We start from the raw sequence: 12,513 nt of genomic DNA on the forward strand, positions 1-12,513 counted from the left end.
GGTGGAAACATTAGCAGGGGTGAGCTCAAAACTCATGTGTGAGGCCCATTGTCTGTGTGAAGCAGAGTGAGTTTGAACCCAGGTGTTCCTTCTGTGATTGAGCTCAGACTTTTATGCCATTTTGCAAAGCCATTACCCTCTCCTGTAACTTGTGCTGGAAGCAGAGTGAGCTGTTTTGGCACTGAAATGATTTCATTGTTAGTCTAAGTGTTACACAGATGGCATTCTTAAATGTAAAATTCTTTTTATGATTCTTTCTATTTCATATTTATTTCATTAGATCATTATTTATGTTAAAGAGTCACTATTAATCTGAAACGTGCTCAGCTTGAAAGAAAATGTTGAGAGGAGTTTCAGGTATCTGATCCTCAATCCTTTAGTTTTTGTGTTTTGCATTTTCCTACTTAAAATGGTTTTTTCTGTCTCTAGGTGCTATGTGACAGATCCACACAAACAACAGAGGGGAAAGAGCCTCACTTAACTGATTAGAGGAGAGAAGCAGTGAAAGGGAATATGCACAAAGCACTGCCAAATTCACAGAGCAAAGGAAAAGATAAAAAATAGAATGATTTCACCGGCCTTTTTTTTTTTCTTTCTCCACAGAGTAATGTAAGGTATTTCTTATACTAGCACCAGGGAAAGAATTTTCAGAAAAAAAAAAAAGAGATTTCTTAATTAAGGATCTCTAATTCAAAATATATTCATTTAATAAAGAGTAATTATGATAGAAGCAACTACTCATTCATATCAATAATTCATTCAGAAGTAAACAATATCAACATATTATCATTTATTTTTCTATTTAATAGGCTGTGATTTCAAATAAATCTAAATCATCATAATCATTCTGCTCCATATGTTGGGAAAGAAAAAGTCACCTTAAACCAGATGCATATTGTGAAAAAAAAAAAGGAAAAAAAAGAAAAAGAAGAAGACAAGTTGTTCTAAAGAAACAGCATATGGGAGAAAATCTTAAGCCTCAGTAAAGATGCTCTGCTTTGTAGATGGCAATTTAGTTTTGAACTGAAAGAGGGTATGTTTAGATTAGCTATTAGGAAGATATCCTTCACTTAGAAGTTGGTGAGGCACTGGAACAGATTGTTCAGAGAAGCTATGGATACCTCATCCCTGGAATTGTTTAAGGCCAGGTTAGATGGGACTTTGAGCAAACTGGTCTAGTGGAAGGTATCCCTGTGCTGGGCAGAGGGGTCAGACTAGGTGGTCTTTGAAGTCCCTTCCAACCCAAACAATTCTGTGATTCTGTGATAACTATTATTCTATGATAGCGAGGCTGTTATGCCAAACAAGATTCTGGTCAATAATTTGCAACAACTAGGAGTCAAATACTAATTTCTTTCTTTTATAAAATTAAAAAAAAAGAAAAATAAGATTTATCTCAGTTTTATTCAGGAAAAAGCAATAAATGTGATCAAGAAAATTCTAGCTCGAACATGTTCATGTATGGAAACAATAGGCTGTTTGCAAGTCCTTATGTATGGAAATAATAGTCTGTTTACAAGTTCCAAGTTGGCTCTGCACATGTACCTGCTTATGTGCTTGGAGCTGCATTTATTTTTCCTGTTGCTAATTACCTAGCCAATCCCTCTCCTAACTTGTATCCTTAACTACCCACATCATTTTGTCAGCTGACAGCTCTTTTTCAGCTCCCTAACACATCAGCACTCCTGAAGCATACTCAGTTAAAAACTTTTATTTCTGTCACCTGTCTGAGGTCCAGAGAGTGGCATTTGGAGCCTGTGGATCAGGGTTGCACTTTGAATTTTTTTTACTTTTGACATACTGAAAAAGGCATGAAGGGCTCAAGCCCTGGTCAGCCTGTGCTTCCCAGCTACAGTATCACAAGAAGTTGGTGTAGATCTCCTCTTACTGCTTTTTCTGTTTTTGCTTTCAGTAGGTGAGGCCAGTGGCTGTGGTGGAGAGTGGGGTGTCAGCACTCTGCCTGTTCTGCTCCCACAGAGCAAGGCAGCCCTGACAGCACACTCTTGGGCCCCAGTGCAGCCATAGGGCCCTCTTGTCCTTGGATGAGCTCAGCAAAGCCCTTTCTCTCTCCCAGACAGAGAGCCCTGTATTCTGTCTGGGAAAATAAGACTATGCAGCCCTTCTTCCCCAGAATTCCAGCAGCAATGCTCTCGGGGACCTCTCAAAGTGGTGGCTGCAGTTAAAATGCTGTCAGCATAGTGCAGTTTAATTCTGCAAAAAGTTGTTTTCTTAACCTCTCTGGTGAGTTTTGTCACCTGTGTCATTATTGTGTTACTCTTCCAAGATTATTGTTGCTGTCCCAGCAAAGGCTGCCCGGGGATGTACAGTCCCAGGGCATGCAGGTTTAAAAGGTATCTGACTTATGTTCTTTTCCAATCTCTGTCATTAATATTCCTCCAAAAATTTTTAAGGAGAAAAGTGAGTCATGTTTGATTTTCCATACCCTCACAGAGAGGAGCCATGTACTTTCCACAAGCTATTGCATTATTTCTCTCTCCGGTGTGGCTCTGATTTAGTGCTGGATGAAACTCAAAAGGAGGATTAGTGTAGAGAGACTCCCATATGCTTGGATGCATTTCTGAACTGTGTACTATCCTCACTGCTTTTGATGAAAAAAGCTGGGCTATAAACCTGATGAGAACAGGCTTCCATGCAAGATGTTTAGTATTTCCTGCTTCCATTTGGGCCAGGAATACAGCACACCCAGCCACTTTTGGCCCTGTAGCTCTTGGTCACAGGCCTGCCTGAAATTTAGAAAACCACAGCAGTGGAAAATCAGTGGGGGAGTGAAAGGAAGTTGATTTTTCTCCACTTTAATAAAGGCTAGATTAGGGTTTTGTTCCAGTTTTGGCAAAAGCTTTGCTGGGGGAAGGGCACAGGTAGAATGTTTTTGTATTGATGGAATTGGTTCATCTGTCTATTAGATGGCTGCACTGGAATGCAAGTCCCTTTTTATGGTCCTGAGTAGAAGAACTGCTTTTTAAGGGCTGCCCTTTCTGGGAAAATTAGAGCTGGATGTAAAACTCTGACCATATTGTATTTAAGAAAATTGAGAGCATAAGAAGGAAGCAAGATGAAGAGAAATAGTGAAAAAGGGAGAGAGGGAGGCCTCCCAAAGATAAACTGCTACAGTGAGTTGTGCTACTGCTTGGTGTCACACATGGGGGCTTCACTATACCTAACACCTGATCATTTTTCTAGCTAGTAATTAAATTGTAAATAGTGAAACACAAAGCAGCACTGAAATTGACCCTAAAACTGCTGGTGTACTGCCATTTGGGACTATCTTCTTTAGTATTTTCTTTTTTTAGACAGAATTTCCCAATAGTACTGTTATCAGTCGATCATTTTTGCTGATTCTCCTCTCCATTACAAAGGTTTCTGAGTTTGTGAATGAAAGGCTATGTTTTCTCAACCAAATCCTCTACTCCTCGGTCTATTAGTAAACTAATGTTAACTTACAAGATTTGACTGAAACCTCCGGGTCTGCCAGCTGGATGCTTGAGGAGTCCAAGCTGGCTAGGTAAAGAAACACCTTTTTCACATGACCCAGCTCGGCTCCCGAGTTGCCCCACAAGTTTCTATCAGTACAAAGGCTGACATTGTCTACAAGGAGCAACTCGGATTACGGTCCCTTCCAGCTGCATTGCCCCTGACCCCAGTGCTGCCCTGGGCTGCCCAGGCTCTGCCCTCCCTGAAGCAGGGAGGCTTCAGCTGCAGCCCGCCGCTGACAGCGCCGAGTCTGCTCTTGAGGGTGGCCTTGGATGTGCTTTAAAAGGCAGTGCAGACGCTCTGTGAGGATAACATGGAATGATTATTTTAGGGCAGATTTTCCCCTAGAAAAAAAAATAGTTCTACATGTGCGCAGTTTGATCTTCACACAAAAGATTTATATAAGAACTCACTTCTCTCTGTCAGTTACGGAAAAAAAAAAAAAAAAAAAAAAGGCATGCTGGCAGGATTTAGGGAAGTGTGCAGGCTAAAGGATAGAAGCAGACAAAAGGGAGTTTTTCTTCTAAGAACATCTGCACAGCTGGAACCCTGGCAGTGCTGTGGTTTGAAAGCCTAGGTGTTGCATGACTGGGGCAAGGGACAATGTCTGTTTGGCACCCTCCTGACACACAAATTTGGCCAGAGATTCTTAGAGCAGTCCTCAGCCATGTCCCTTGCTGTGCATACACAGATGCACGGACATTATTTTGCCATCAAATGCCTGTTTTGGGGAATCTTCCACCCTGGAGGTAAACTATACATAAATGATCTTAGGGTAAAGGTGAAGGGAGAAACTGTGATTTCTTTAAGCGCTAAAGTAGATATAAACCAGGCACAGAGTTAACAGGAATGGAATATCTACAGTGCCTCTAGATCAGCAGAAACCAAACTTCCCTGACTCCTAGATGCCCTGCAAAAATGCGCCTATAGTTCAGGCTGGAGAAACTTAACAATAAGTCTGTTAGAGAAACAGCCCTGAGAGCCTGGCAAGGATAGAAAGGCTCCCTTGAGGCACCTGCACCCCAAATGTCTTTGTAAAGTCAGATCACCACCTATGGTAGAGCACAGGCTAGCTCAGTCTGATCTGCTTTGTGGCATGAAGGAAATGCATGTGTGAGTCTGGAGTTGTTCTGATTTTTGTCTGTCTCAGGCTGGCCCCATTCAGCCATCTCTGCCCTTTCTGGGGAGTGAGTCCCAGATCCAAAGACAGATTCTAACAATACAGCCTGTGTGCATGCCTCTAATATAACATGATGCTTATAACTGAATATAAGCAGGGATGAGGCTTTAGATCTTCCTCAAATCTCACTGTAACTTTGAGATTGTCAGACAGTGCTGAAGTGAGAGATCTGGAGTAGGAAAATTAGTGAACACAAAAGTCATGATATTTACTCAGTTTATGCATTTTCTCTCTCTTTTTCCATAAAACCTGCATAACTGGCATGTAATTGTTTTGCTAAGTGAGTCTTGAAAGCAAAAGTCTTGATAGCTGTCACATATCTTCTTTGTAGTACAGTGTGTTGTCCTCAGAAGATAATCAGTAGAACTTGCTCAGAAAAACTTAATCAGCAGAACCGAGCACATTGTCAGTGCTTAACAAATAATAAATTATAATAATAACCGCAGTTCCTTTTGACACAACCTATCAAACTTTTGCTTTATTTCCAGGAGTACCTTACTTACCTCTGTTTAAGATTTAATACTTTCTACAGCTCTGCTTTTTATGGTTGAGAGGACTGGTAATACAACCTAACAAGGTGGAAGTATTGACTGAAATAAAATTTTGACAACGGGCAGAAACAAAATACAAAGAAAATTCTTGAACTGTTCCTTTCCACTTACTGTTGTTGCTTTACAAGTCTTAAAAACTGAATTCAAGAATAGATTTGATCTGTTATATTGTTAAAATGTAACAAATTAATAGAATCACATTTAAATTTTCTGATAGTCTGTTTTTTAAAAGACAGACTGATTAGGCTTTCTTTACTGGTTCATTCATTCGTCCAGAAGTACTTCCCTTATTATTAATTATTTTTATTATAAGGAGCTTGGATGGCTCAGAAAGTTGTTAACACAGCTGGGGCTATCACTTCTTTGCCACCATTGTAGTTTGGCCTTGGCTTGGAGTTACTAACACTCATATAATTTTCTGATTATTTGGTAGTTTTTATGCAATTCGTTGGTGGGCTTTACTCACTTTGAACAAGAGATGTATTCATGTTATAGAGAAAACCGTCAGGTCAGCTGTAAGCTGCTGCTAATTGTCACAGGCTTAAATGGACCCGTTTCAGTTTAACCCAGTTGAGGATCTGACCAATGATCACAACTGGCATTAATTAGCAGATGTGTTATCAGACTCCGTGGAGATGTCCTGGGTTGAGTGACAACAGAAGCGCTCAGCTGCTGCAGCCGGTGGAGCTGTGCCAGTTTGGCAGCTGATGGCACAGCGCCCGATGCTGGCAGGTGGAAAGCCAGGGTCACTCCTGACGGAGGCACGCTGGTGGCTTCTGTCACCAGTCTCTGAGTAGAAGGAGCTGCAGACAGAGACCAGAGCACCAGGCATGTGGTTGTAGTAAAGCACAAACAACACAAGACTCCTGGGAGCAGGAAGACAAGGAGGATGCAGCACTGAACTGACTTGTCCCTGAAGCTGGATATGCACAAGACATTGCACTGCTAGAGAAGCAAAAGCCTCTAGCAAATGTGTTGAGGCTCTAGCTTTCCATGTGTGCCATCTGATCTGACACAGTAATGCCAGTTGCAAGTGTGTGGCAGGAGGGTGAGGGAAACACATTTAAAAGCAGGGGATCCTGAAGAGCAGTTGAATTTCACAGAGACAGCTACTGACAGTCTCAGTGCTATTATGGCTGTGACTAGAAAAGTATCTTGAGCAGGTCATGGGGGTGAATGAAGAGCAGGAATGAGAGGCTGCAATTTTATCAGGGAAAAAGAGCATGCTATCTTCCCTTTGCACTTATCTGAGTGCAGTGTGGGTTAAGACCAGGCCAGTAACCTGCCCAGATATTGCTCAGTAGCAGCCAGTTCCTCTTTCTCATGCCTACCTACCTCCACAGGATGGTGGCAGGAACAAGTTGCCAAGATAATGGCATGGGACCTTTGTAAAGATTTATGGTTTGTTAATATTTACAGGACAAAAATGGACATCAGGTAGCTCAGGGAGTAATTTTTTCAGCTCTTGACAGAGTTTGGAAATTAGCTTAACTGATCCCATGTATTTTGATGCACTGTGAAAAAAAGAAATTCTTTTAATCGTGGGATCTTTCTGTTGTAACCTAGGAAAGGAAAATAGCAAAAGAGTGAGAGTTCAATAGTACTGGGAATGGAGAAATTTTTAGATTGGTTGCAGACCTCTGCCCAGTTGACAGGAAGATGCAGACTACCCAAGGAAGGCGCTACCACCTGCAAATTCTCTGTTACCCTTTCTGCCATTTCTCCTGCCACTCAAAGCAAGATATGAAAATATGTTTATGCATCTATTTGCTGTGAAAAATCGGGGTCCTTCTCTGAATAGTTATCTTTGGGCCCAAGGCCATGAAAGGGGATGATTGAGTCTCATGATGTCCAAGTCCAGGTTCCCAATCTACACATCTTTTATCACCTGCATTTTTGATAAGAAAGTTCTTAAGACATCTAAAACCTTTTTTCTGCTTGTGTCTCTTGGTCAGTCACCAGCTCAGCTAAGTTGAACTTCCCAGCATTTAATCCTGATTCATCTCCTCAAACCATGCACTGCTTCACCCATGTCTTCCAAGAGTGTCGTGGTAAAGCACATATAACACATGATCAGGACTGAGCAGTACACAAAGTACAGCAGCTGTGTTCACTGTCATTCAAAGGCATTAACTTCAAACTCCACCCAAGCTTCAGGGGCTTCAAGCCCTTATCTCTTATCTGCAGAGAGAGCAGGAACCTTAGGTAGGAAGCTGCATGCTAAATATTTATGGGGGAAGAGATTTTTCATACTTCCTGCAGAAGTGGTGCTGACACATGTAAGGTTCTCGGGGAGGAGTTTAAGGCAATGAGGTACAGAATCAGATACAATCCCCAGCCCTCCACTGCTGAATTAGCTTGGTGTTTTGGATTGATGCAAGATAGAGGATCTCTATTAGTATACTCATTGCTGTGTAAGGTGTTTCTAAAACATTGTCTTCATAGCCTAATGAAAATACAGTGATTTTTCAGAAAAATCAGTAGAACATATCCTCAAAGGATATGATGATTATTGGAGTTTTAATTAAAATAGCAGGTGAAATAAGTATTATAGTGTGCTATTACTCCTAAAATAACAACAGAATAAAGATGCCCATTTCTTTTTTGAGTGCAATTTTCTAAATGAAAAAGTAAACATTAATATCTGCAGAGATCTTACTGATCTTGTACGATAATTTAGAAAAATATCCCTATTAGGGATAGTTATATATGCTTTTTGTTGGAAATGCAATCACAGGATATGCACATAGCTGCAATCTGTAGACAGATTAAGTAAATTAAATCACTCAATGTCTTTTTTCAATAGCTCTAAAGTTAAAAGTAATTTGCAAAGAAAATACTCAGTTTCAATTGGTTTGTAATATCTGTTAATGATCTTTGGAAAAATTTCTGATAACACGCAGGAATTCCCTCAGGGGCAGGGTTGTGAATAAGTGGATTTTTTTAAGTTTGAGATGTCATTAGCTAGTGATTTCTTTGAAGTAAAAAGCTGTTACAGAATAAATTGCAGAGGTATACAAGTGAACAGGACAATCATTTTTATGAATAATATACATTATTTCCACTGCGCTTTCTGGCCTCCAAAGAAATAATTTACAATCTAGCTTGCCATTACAAACACCCTGGAAGAGCAACTGCATGAGCATTTTGTGCTTACTTTATGTGTATTCTTTGACTTAATATGAAAGTTATAAAACCACCAGTGTAAGGATCTGATTTGCCCCTTTTAATTATTTTTTTTTGTTTTCTTTCCCCCCCAGTAGATAACTTTTTCAATCCACAAGGCTGAAACAACTTTCCTTAACTGAAATGACTCCAGCACCGCTATTCACTAGAAGACATCCTCCTTGATTTCTTGGGGGGCCCATAAGATGACTGAAGTTGTAGGTAAGTGCAACCTTGTCAAAAAGTACCTCTATTCTCTTGGTACCTTGTCAGCATGAACATATTCTTAACAGTTCAGAGATGAATCGGGTATCTATCATGCCCCACCACAGCAAAGTAAAATGACATAAGGCAATAAGGACAAATGAGATCTCCTGGTTCTGTCCCCACCTTACCACCTTAGGATATCCCAAGTAGAAAAGAGTGCCAGCAATGTCACAGAACACACTTGTCCATGGGGAATATTGCCCTGCTTCCAAGGTTCAGTTGTACAACTCAACCATGGGCACCTGAGGATGGACCTTCTGCTTCCACAGGTTCCTGTGGGTGGTTCTGAGTTTAGATGGGGATGGAAGAGATGCTGGTCAAAAGAGACAGTTAATTGTAGTTATTGACCTTTTGATTTCCTCACCTTCCTCCAAACCTTTTTTGGACTTGTTGGACTTGGTAATCTTATTCCTGCAGACCTGCAGACAGAGCTGAAAACACACCCTGCTAGCATGAGTGTGACTGATGCCTCCAGGGCTCCCATATAGGGCTGGAGGAGAAAGGACTTGTCCCACACTAGAAACAGATGAGACAGTCACCAGTTTGAAAAGCCTCCTAGACTTTCTTGACCCTCTGAAGGCCCAGTGTGATGGTTAACCAAGGGTGAAGGTGCTGTCCTGACACATGCCATGAACCACTGGGATGATTGGACATCACTGTGTAGTAGCAGCTAGTAAAACACAAATTTTTTAAGGCTATGAGCAACTATTATTATCATCTAATCTGATTTTCTGCATAATACTTTCAACTGAATTTAACCCAAGCTGAGCTTTGTCTGAAGATTTGATTTTATGCCTAAAAATGACTTGTCATTTACAAATATGATGATGTTTCTCTCAGTACTAATCATGTGATAGCAAGTTCCATTGACAGGAAAAGCAATTCCTTTCATCTGTTTACAAATATGATGATGTTTCTCTCAGTACTAATCATGTGATACAAGTTCCATTGATAGGAAAAGCAATTCCTTTAATCTATTTAAAATGCAATACCTTTTTGTACCACCTTGCAGAATAGGAAAGACTTTTTCCTCTGCTGCTAATTAAGTTCCAAGATCCTGAGGACAAAATTTTATTTATATTATAGTCATGCTTAAGTAGAACTCCGACGAAGCCTGGGGATCCCATCACACAAAGTGAGGGAAACTGTGCAAGTCCTTTGGGACTGAGACTGTTTTAATAGACACATGGCACATTTTCAAGGAAGATGAGTGATTAAACTGAAAAAGTTGCCAGACAGTCAATGGATTGTTACCTCTCAACCACCGATGGCTTTCAGAAGAGAAAGGGAAATGTGAAGTTTCTAAACGTTAGACCCAAAAATGAGTTAGGAGTGTAGTCAAGTTCCTGGGAAAGGACTTTTCACAAGTGCATGAAGTGACAAGACAAGGGACAATGGCCTTAAGATGAAGAAGAATAGATTTAGATTATATATTAGGATGAAACTCTTTGCTATAACAGTGGTAAGGCACTGGAACATGTTGTCCAGAGATGGGGGACACCCCACCCTTGGAAATGTTCAAGGCCAGGTTATATGGGACTCTGAGTAACCTTCTCTAATGGAAGGTATCCCTGCTTATGGTGGTGGGATCAGAATTAGATGATCTTTAAGATCCCTTTCAACCCTAACCACTCTATAATTCAACAAAGGAAAACAACAGTTTCTAATATGTAGCTCTGTGTCCTGTCCACTGTCCATGAGTCAGATTGGCCTCCAGTGGCTGAAAGTTCTTTAAGACAACAGGGTACACTGAGAAAAATACCTGCAATATCTGGTTCATGAAAGGTCCCACTGTTTTCCAGAACTGCTGGGGTCCAAGGACATTTTCTAGATTGTTTGAGACAAAAGCATGTGTTCCAAGTTTATGGAGAGGTTTTGTTCAGTTCAGTATGATTTGAATAATAGAATAATTAAAGACCTCTAAGGTCATCAAGTCCAAACATTAACCTACCACTGCCAAGGCCACCACTAAACCATGTTGCTAAGTGCTATATCTATGAATGTCCCATGAGAATATATATTTCCTGAGAGACAAGGTGGTGCTTATATTCTTTCTCTTTTCTCAAGAAATTTTCCATCCTTTTGACTTTTATCATTTTTATTACCATTCTCTGGACTTGTTCTATTTCTATTTTCTTTTTTCAGGGATGAGGTGACCAAATTTGAAGACAGTATTCAAAGTGAGGATGTGCCACTGATTTATATAATAGCATTATAATATTTTCCATATTATTCTCTAAAACTCTTTTCTTTGTACAAACCCTGTAAGATTCTTTTAATTCTTTGAACTACCATGCCTTTTAACATCTGTAGTTTACTCTGATCAGATTTTAACAAAGGAATAAAAGGCTCCATTTTTCACATAGAATTTTATTTATTGTTTGAACTTGAGAGGAGAAATTGGTTAACTTACAATTTAAAATTCTTGGTAATGTAGACCATTGGGCAAGGATTTCATTATCAGCCCTTCTATACTTTCTGTAGAAGTGTGTGAGGCTGAAAGTTAGTGTACAGGATCTTCACTCAATAGGCTTGTCTTTTGCTTTATAGACATGGACAAAACCTAATTTGGAGCTACCAGCATCCCCAAAGATGTCAGAAAGGGCATTCACCTGTACCCCCTTCCTGATGAAACATGCTGGAGCCCCACATTTACCTGCTGTTCATCCAGGACCAAGTGTGCATGCAGCACCTGAATTTTGTGATCTCCTGCATACTGTACCTCTCACTTCCACCCCTTTGCAAATGATGCACTTGATGGCTGCAGAGGGTGAGGATCTTGCTCTTGTGTCATGGCTTGGCATTATGGCTTCATCAGGATATTAGAAAAGGCTCAGGGAAAACAGTTACAGCTATTCTATCACCTGAGACACTTCCGGCAGCTCCCGCCTTTCCTTAGAATTACCAATCCAAGTGGTGACCCTGCCTGACCCTACTTATCTTGTAAAACCTGACAAGATCACAGCCTGAAGCAGTATAGCCACAGGCTCAATACTGCCTACCAAAGTGTCTGTTTAGTATTTTCAAGAACGTTGCTCTAAAGATTTACAATACCAGACACTAGATATATGGACAACACCAACACACAGCTCTGACCCCTGAACATTCAGCCCCATTTATAAAGAAATTTGTGTCTCTCAAGGGGCCAACACTGAGCTGCTACGAACTAGCGATTCCCTACCTGCAAGCAAGTGGATTTTAAGTACAATTTGATTATATATACCAAGACATTGGGTAAAAGTATTTGAAAACTATGGCCTTGAATTCAGAATTCATGGTTCGTTTTTTTCATTGGTTGCATTACTACTTTAGCAATAGAAAGGTCTCTGCCATTTCTGTGTAATATATAGAATTTACTTTTAGTTTGGTGTAGAGAATTTTCTTCACTCTTCCATGACCAAAGCAGGTTTTCATTAGAAGGTATTTTTAGATGAACTGTAAGTTTCCTCCCCAGCAAAAATTTTAGCTGCACCAAGTGAAAGCAAATGCACATTTCCTCAGATATCTCTAAAGATAAACACAGGTTTAAATATACAAAAAAATTTAAGGGTTTAGTTGCATATGGGTTCATACACCGGATGGATTAAGTTCTTGCAAAGTTGTGTGGGCTTTTTCCCCTCTTCTTTTTAGAACAGCAAAGACTTGGAACAGACATTGAGGTCCTATTGCTCCTGTCGGAAACTTCTGTTGACGCAGCATGAATTGGATGGGACCCAGAGAAACCAAATACAGACAAGTAATGATGAGTTGGCCATACAAGCAAGGAAAATCACAGATAACAGGTGCACACCAATTAGCAATGTATCTTTTGGGTCATCCAGTACATCTTCCTGACACAATGAAGTTGTTATGGCATAT

General features: G+C 40.3%; 1 long non-coding RNA gene across 19 annotated transcripts in view; it reads left to right on the forward strand.

Moving 5' to 3' along the window:
* The window catches only part of LOC120504584, a 65,263-nt gene that overhangs the window by 25,505 nt on the left and 27,245 nt on the right, over nucleotides 1-12,513 (forward strand). For 15 of the 19 annotated variants that reach the window (XR_005628070.1, XR_005628059.1, XR_005628060.1 and 12 more), the window contains 2 exons: nucleotides 8,484-8,610; nucleotides 11,206-12,437. This is a non-coding gene — a long non-coding RNA (uncharacterized LOC120504584). The remainder of the gene's footprint in view (nucleotides 1-8,483; nucleotides 8,611-11,205; nucleotides 12,438-12,513) is intronic. The other 4 variants (XR_005628063.1, XR_005628065.1, XR_005628066.1 and 1 more) reach the window with 4 other exon arrangements.

Source organism: Passer montanus, unplaced genomic scaffold, assembly GCF_014805655.1.
Source record: "Passer montanus isolate IOZ18808 unplaced genomic scaffold, ASM1480565v1 scaffold3, whole genome shotgun sequence".
NCBI classification, from domain to species: Eukaryota; Metazoa; Chordata; class Aves; order Passeriformes; family Passeridae; genus Passer; species Passer montanus.